The sequence below is a fragment of the Podarcis gaigeae genome (genome assembly GCF_964106915.1).
Source record: "Podarcis gaigeae genome assembly, chromosome: 2".
NCBI classification, from domain to species: domain Eukaryota; kingdom Metazoa; phylum Chordata; class Lepidosauria; order Squamata; family Lacertidae; genus Podarcis; species Podarcis gaigeae.
The window spans coordinates 108,639,910-108,646,848 of record NC_139679.1 but is presented as its reverse complement, the minus strand read 5'-3'; the positions used below and the strand labels follow the sequence as shown (position 1 = coordinate 108,646,848).

General features: G+C 46.8%; 1 long non-coding RNA gene across 1 annotated transcript in view; it reads right to left on the bottom strand.

Moving 5' to 3' along the window:
- LOC310838105 overlaps nt 1-2,161 on the bottom strand; it is a 17,869-nt gene extending 15,708 nt beyond the window's left edge. Inside the window, exon 1 of the long non-coding RNA XR_014560671.1 lies at nt 1,990-2,161. This is a non-coding gene — a long non-coding RNA (uncharacterized lncRNA). The remainder of the gene's footprint in view (nt 1-1,989) is intronic.
- Between the last annotated feature and the right edge of the window lie 4,778 nt (nt 2,162-6,939).

Here is a 6,939-nt window from a genome sequence, read left to right as displayed (position 1 = left end):
GGATGGCGGTGGGCTGTTCGGCCGTGTGCTTGGCCAACTCCCTTTCCATGGCCTCCTTCAAGGCGGCTTGGACTTCGTCACCACTGATGGGGGCCTGCTCCTCTTTCTGGCTCAAGGCCTCTACTTGGGTCGCCACGTGATTGTATAAGTCTGCCAACAAGGTCTTTATCAAATCTCTGGCCTTGGCCTCCATGCGCACCTTGGGCAACTGGCGCAGAATTTTGGCGGCAAAGAGCTTTGAGGAACAGATCTTTCGCGGCTGCCCACTGCTCCTTGACTTAGCGGCTGAGGTCCTCTTGGCTTGGCGCTTCAAATGAGGCTGCTGCTTCTTATGTTTTCGAGCCTGGAGCTTCTTCTGTCTCGCTTGTTGGTGCTTCTTGTTGACATTCTTTCTCTTTGGAACCCTGGCTTTCTTTTTGCCTTGCTGTTTGGCTGCCATTGTTCTGTTCTCCTTAAGCTCCGGCCTTCAAATGTCACCATATTTTTGTCAGCATGCGCATATATAGACAATATAGCATGACAATGAAGGTGCCCTTGGCTTCACTGTAGCCAAGGAACCATTGTTACCCTGAACGGGACTATGACCTATCCCTTACTATGATCTAGTTGTGAGTTTTGACAGTGGCTTCTGGCAGATATTAACTCATAGCTGTCAATTTTTCCCTTTTCTTGCGAGGAATCCTATTCGGAATAAGGGAATTTCCCTTTAAAAAAGGGAAACGTTGACAGCTATGTATTAACTGCACCTTGCCCTTCTACTTTTACCACAGAAATCACGATTTCAGCAAAGAAAAAAATCAACCGGGCTTCATCATCCCTAGGCATGTTTTGTGGGAATAAACATACAGTAGTACCTTGGTTGTCGAACAGAATCCCTTCCAGAAGTCCGTTTGACTTCAGAAAATGTTCAACAACCGAGGTGCTGCTTCCGATTGGCTGCAGGAGCTTTCTGCAGCCAATCGGAAGCTTCATTGGACGTTCATCTTCCAAAGAACATTTGCAAACCAGAACACTCACTTCTGGGTTTGCGGCGTTTGGGAATCAAGGCGTTCAGGATCCAAAGTGTACGACTGTAGAGGCCATTAGCCCCAAAGCTGATTTATCATCACAACCTGAGTTTCTGCACCAAAACAGTGTAAATCTGAGTAGTGTCATACCTCATGTTACGTCCGCTTCAAGTTACGTTCTTTCAGGTTACGTCCCGCGGCGACCCGGAAGTACCGGAAAGGGTTTCTTCCAGGTTTTGCCATTCACACATGCGCAGACACGCAAAATGATGTCATGCGCATGCACAGAAGCGGCAAATTGCAACCCGCACGTGCGCAGACGCACCGCTGTGGGTTGCGTTCTTTTCATGGTGCGAACGGGCCTTCGGAATGGATCCCATTCGCAACCAGAGGCAATAATAATAATAATAATTTATTACTTGTACCCTGCCCATCTGGCTGGGTTTCCCCAGCCACTCTGGGCAGCATCCACAAAGACCAAAAATACACTAAGATGTCACACATTAAAAACTTCCCTGAACAGGGCTGCCTTAAGATGTCTTCTGAATGTCAGGTAGTTGTTTATCGCTTTGACATCTGATGGGAGGGCGTTCCACAGGGCGGGCGCCACTACTGAGAAGGCCCTCTGCCTGGTTCCCTGTAGCTTTGCTTCTCGCAATGAGGGAAACGCCAGAAGGCCCTCAGCGCTGGACCTCAGCGTCCGGGCAGAACGATGGGGGTGGAGACGCTCCTTCAGGCATACCTGGCCGAGGCTGTTTAGGGCTTTAAAGATCAACACCAACACTTTGAATTGTGCTCGGAAACGTACTGGGAGCCAATGAAGATCTTTCAGGACCGGTGTTATATGGTCTCGGCGGGCACTCCCAGTCACCAGTCTAGCTGCCACATTCTGGATTATTTGTAGTTTCCGGGTCACCTTCAAAGGTAGCCCCACGTAGAGTGCATTGCAGTAGTCCAAGCGGGAGATAACTAGTCTAGGTACCACTGTATCTAAAGACTATAGTCCTGGGATAGTCCTTCTGCTCCCTACTTTGCCACTGTCGGTGGTATAATAGAGAACAGGCAGATCTCTGGACAGAAGCCACCTTCAGTGATGATATTCTCCTCTCTTGCTCTTCCTCGACTCCAACTAGTATTATTGTTTGTAAATGAATCCACCTGGTCCTGTAGCTTCGCAGGTGATAGAAGAGAGATGTGTGTACCGTGGTAACTCTGGTTGCGAACGGGATCCATTCTGGAGTCCCGTTCGCAATGTGAAAAGCCCGCAACCTGAAGTGCCGTATCTGCGCAGGTGCGCGGCACGATTTGGCACTTGTGCGCATGTGCGAAGTGCGATTTAGCGCTTCTGTGCATGCACGAGCGGCGAAACTGGAAGTAACCCTTTCCGGTACTTCCGGGTCGCCATGGGGTGCAACCTGAAAGAACGTAACATGAAGCAAATGTAACATGAGGTATGACTGTATTGTTTTAGCTGGTCAGTTACTCCACATGTGTTGTCGCAGCAGCACCTGGTTCCAAAGATGCCAGGCTGCCACCTGGTGCCAAGTTAGAGTATAAAGCACGAAGGAACAGGCGAGCAATGCAATAAAGGTCCTAATCAGTGTAATACTTTACGTAACATCAACCCATTTAAAACAAAAGCAGAGTCCAGCGTTGAAGAAAGCTGCAGTAGTTCAGGGCGGGTTGATTTATTGTTTCAGTGCTGCGAGCAACAGGGGTAAAGGGATGTTTCGGACAAGGAGTTGTTTTTCTGCAACGATGGAGCGTACAGCCGCTCGAAGCAAAAGATCGGGTTCCTAAGTGTTCTCAAAATATTTTATTTTGAGTAAATGCTGGTGTTTTGACTAATTGAAACTGTTTACAAAACACATTCCCTGACCGGGAATCGAACCCGGGCCGCGGCGGTGAGAGCGCCGAATCCTAACCACTAGACCACCAGGGAAGTGACTGACGAAAGTTTTCACTAGCTAGTATACAGTCTAGTAAATTAGGATATAGTTTTCCAAGTCTAGGTATGTTTTATCAACATATGGAATCTGGGAAATCTTTAAAAAAATAAGCTCTCTGCACGTTGTGTTACAAACCAGCAGATTGAAGGTTCTGTTTATAGTGCGGCAAGAAGAAAAACTACTATCAGTTGTCTTTCGTTTAAAAGCCAAAATGTCTGGAAAGAGTTGGTGCTTTGCAGTCCTAAGGTTTAAGATTTCTATAGTTATATAGATATAATAAAGAAGCCATCCTTCCCTTTTTCCCCTTCTTTATTCTCTACTCCACAAAATGCACTCCAAGTAACAAAAGGAACTTGAAAGCAAAAGCAGGGGACATGAAAGCCACCTTGAACATAAACAAGAGGGAAAAAAATTCTCTCTCTCTTCTGGAATTTATTTTTAAGTTCTTTGGTACGTATGTAAGCTTTATGTATGTTTTTATGGGAAATAAATGAATAAAGTATTTTATTTTATTTTTAAAAAAAAGATGTGTCAGAAGTGGGATTTGAACCCACGCCTCCATTCGGAGACCAGAACACCCAGAGCCTGGGAAGGATATGAGCCTTGAGTCTGGCGCCTTAGACCACTCGGCCATCCTGACACTGACAGAAACATACTGCGAACAAAGCACCCTAATGCTTGGCAGGCTGCTGCTTCTTAAGACAATGCACTCGTTTCTTTTGAAAGGAAAGCGGGATAAGCAGGAATCGCCCCCCAGCTGGGGAGAAAGAGGGGAAACAACGCAGCGAAGTGCCCCGATGCTCTCACTCGCGCTTAACAGAGTCTGAGCGCTAAATCCCGGGCAGCGTCGAATCGTTCCATGCCCACCGAAAACCACAGAATTAAAACACCGCAGATCGGCTGATTTTCTAATCCCCTCTTCTCCCGAATTGCCATAAAAAAATATTATAGGATTATTTTTCTTCCGGCAGAGTCACCTCCCTCGCCGATCTTTCCTGGAGCACCCAGATCCATGCACTTGTTTGCAATGCAACGGCGACTGTGCTCGTTGCAACGGAAGGCGCTTGTTGCGGTGCAATCGTGCCTGTTTAAATGCAAAATCTAAGTGTCAAAGGAAGACCGGGAGTCGGGGGGGAAATGGATCGGCGGCCAAAATCATGGCCTCGTTCCAGCGTTTTACTATTTTTCTGAGTTTTTACTCTTTTTCTTTCCACCAGCCTCCACCAGCTTCACACGATATGGCAGCACCAACAGCGTTTACAAGATATACATAGATATCTATGTATACATAAAATACTATGATACATATAGATATATTATATATGTACACAGTACAGTATACTGTACATACTGAACTGTCATGAAATTCTACTCAATATTGATCCAGAACAGAACTCCAATGTATAGTTAGCAGAGTAAAAACTTTAAAAAACGTTGCAGGATTCCCAAAAATAGACCAGAGGCAATTAATATTTCATCCAGCAGAGCTTTGCTGCTACTGAAGGCAAATGAGCATAATGGTCACAAAATCCAATACATTCCGGATTGGCACTGCCCATAAGAAATCCAGTTGCAGCAGACTTAACTTAAACTTACAATAACTTATAATAAGTCTAAAACCTTAACACTATGTACACATACTATGTACAGAACACCACACCAGAAGGAAGAGAGATAGAAAAAGAAACTGAAACCCAGGCTCCTTCTGGCCTTCCATTTATAGTCAGCATGACCTTGGCAGAAGAGATAACAGAACCAGTTTAAGAGAGCTGTACTCAGCTTCTCTGAATAACCCAACCCTCCCACATTGAGGGTGCCCGTCGTCACATGTTGTCATACGCATGACGTCATGCGCTGGGTGGGGGGTGCCAGGCGGGACGTTGTAGAGCAGCCAAAATGGGATTTTACATTATGAGCTTTATAACCCGTTTTCCTGTAACGTTTTTAAATATCTCTAGATCCAGCCTTGGTCTCATTTCCTCATCAGCCCCAGACAACATGGCTCAATGTTCAAGGATAATGGGAGCTGTGATCCAACACCTGGAGGGCCACATCTGTTTGTCCATCCCTGCTTTAGATAAAGATGGTTGCCCCTTAAATGTCTTCTGCAGTAACCCTAATATCTGGCTTTAATGGAGGGAAAAGAAACCACATCCACGCTAAAGATCCTGGTAGAATCCCATTTTATTATATTCCTAAGAATAAGATGTTTCTTCTCCCAAAGGTTTTCCGGAGATGCAAGGATTCTTCTGCAGCTCAGATCCCTTCTTAGTTGATTCAGGATGGAGAGTAGTTGATCCCTGTACTCGCATGAGATGTTTCCTTTAAAGTGAAGAATTTCTCGGTCTCTTTAGAGTAGCATCAGGACTTTTCATTAGGTGGGTGGTTCTCTTGTTTCTGTAGGTTTCCTCCGTAGATCTCACTTGCGCCAGCCAAAGGAGACTGGGACAAATGTCCTATCGGCGCCGTGCCACTTTGCGGACAGTTTTCACCAGCTCCATGACTTGTTTCTTACGCAGCACGCGTTTGAGTGCTTTGTGCAGTTCCCTGGAGCCAATGGTGGAGGTCCGCTGGGCTCTCTTGCTGCTCTTAGCGTGGTTAGACACAGTGTTGTAGAACCTCCTTATGAAGGTGATCATCTTCCCTTTGGCCTTGGTCGATATGGGCACCCTGTCGCGGTGCAGCTGACTCAGAACTTTAGAGATGAACTCATCGCAAGGATGCTTGACCTCCTGCTTTACAGGTGCCATCACCTGGTCTACCACCTTTCGCCGCCCCTGCTTCCCTTGGCTCAGATTTGGCTTTCTCTGCTTTGGCAGGAGCTTCCCATGTGCGGCTTTCCGAGTCGTCTGCTTCACTCTCTTGGGAAGGCGGGTCCTCCTCCTCGTTGTTCTGCAAGCAGCAGCCATTGTTCTAATTGTCTCCTTTGGTTCTAGCTTCCACCTGACGATGCTACCATTGCTCTGAGCTTGGCTGACATACACTGGCTGGTGCTCAACTGAGGGGCCTGCTCTTATCCTATTGGGTGGACAATGTGCTGCCCAGGCATCCAATCAGACTCTGGCACGTCATAATGTGCATCTCTGATCCTCATCTCTCCTGTCTGCCAGCAGGGGAGATTGTGACTCCCCATTTGCTCACTGCTCAGGGGGTAGGATTGAAACCAAATTTAAGCAGGAGTTGTTGGGCTCCTAGCATCTCCACTGGGCTGGCTGACATGGCTGCAATGCTGCGCCAGTCATTTGGGCTGTGGTGCAGCAGGGCACCAAAAGAGATGCCACTTTGGCTGCTGGGTGAATCACCTGGTTGGATGGGTAGAACAGTATGAGAAGATCCACATCCTGTGGTGTGGCAGTGCCCCGCAGATCTCCTGGCAAGCACAGCATCAAAAGAGGCATGTCTTTTGATGCTGCATGAGCCAGGTGTTTCCTGGCACCCGACCAGCTGCTCCGTACCTGCTTCCACTGAAGGAAGCCCAGGCCAGCAAGCACACATACCATCTCCCCACTTCTTCCCTGGTAGGAGTGGGGGCACCATTTTGTGGTTCACCTCAGGTGCCAAAATGTTTTGGGCTGGCCCTGCCTACAAAAGAACCTCTGCTCTTATTTCAGATTAACCAGACTGCTATGCGACCGGACTTATCTTTGCAGAAGCCATGCTGGTTCTAATTCAGCAAAGCTTTTTCTTCTAAATGCTGGGTTATTTTATCTTTAACAATACTTTCGACCAGTTTTCCTTGTGAGAGATGTTACATTAAACAGCCTGTAATTTCCAGGATCCCCAGCCCAAATTCCCTTTTGTTAAAGTTGGTGTTACATTGGCTACTTCCCAGATAAAGATGGTTACCCCTTAAATATCTTCTGCGGTAACCCTAAACACATTGCTTTATTGGAAGGAAAGGAAACCACATCCAAGCTAAAGATCCTGGTAGAATCCCATTTTATTATATTCCTAAGAATAAGATGTTTCTTCTCCCAAAGGTT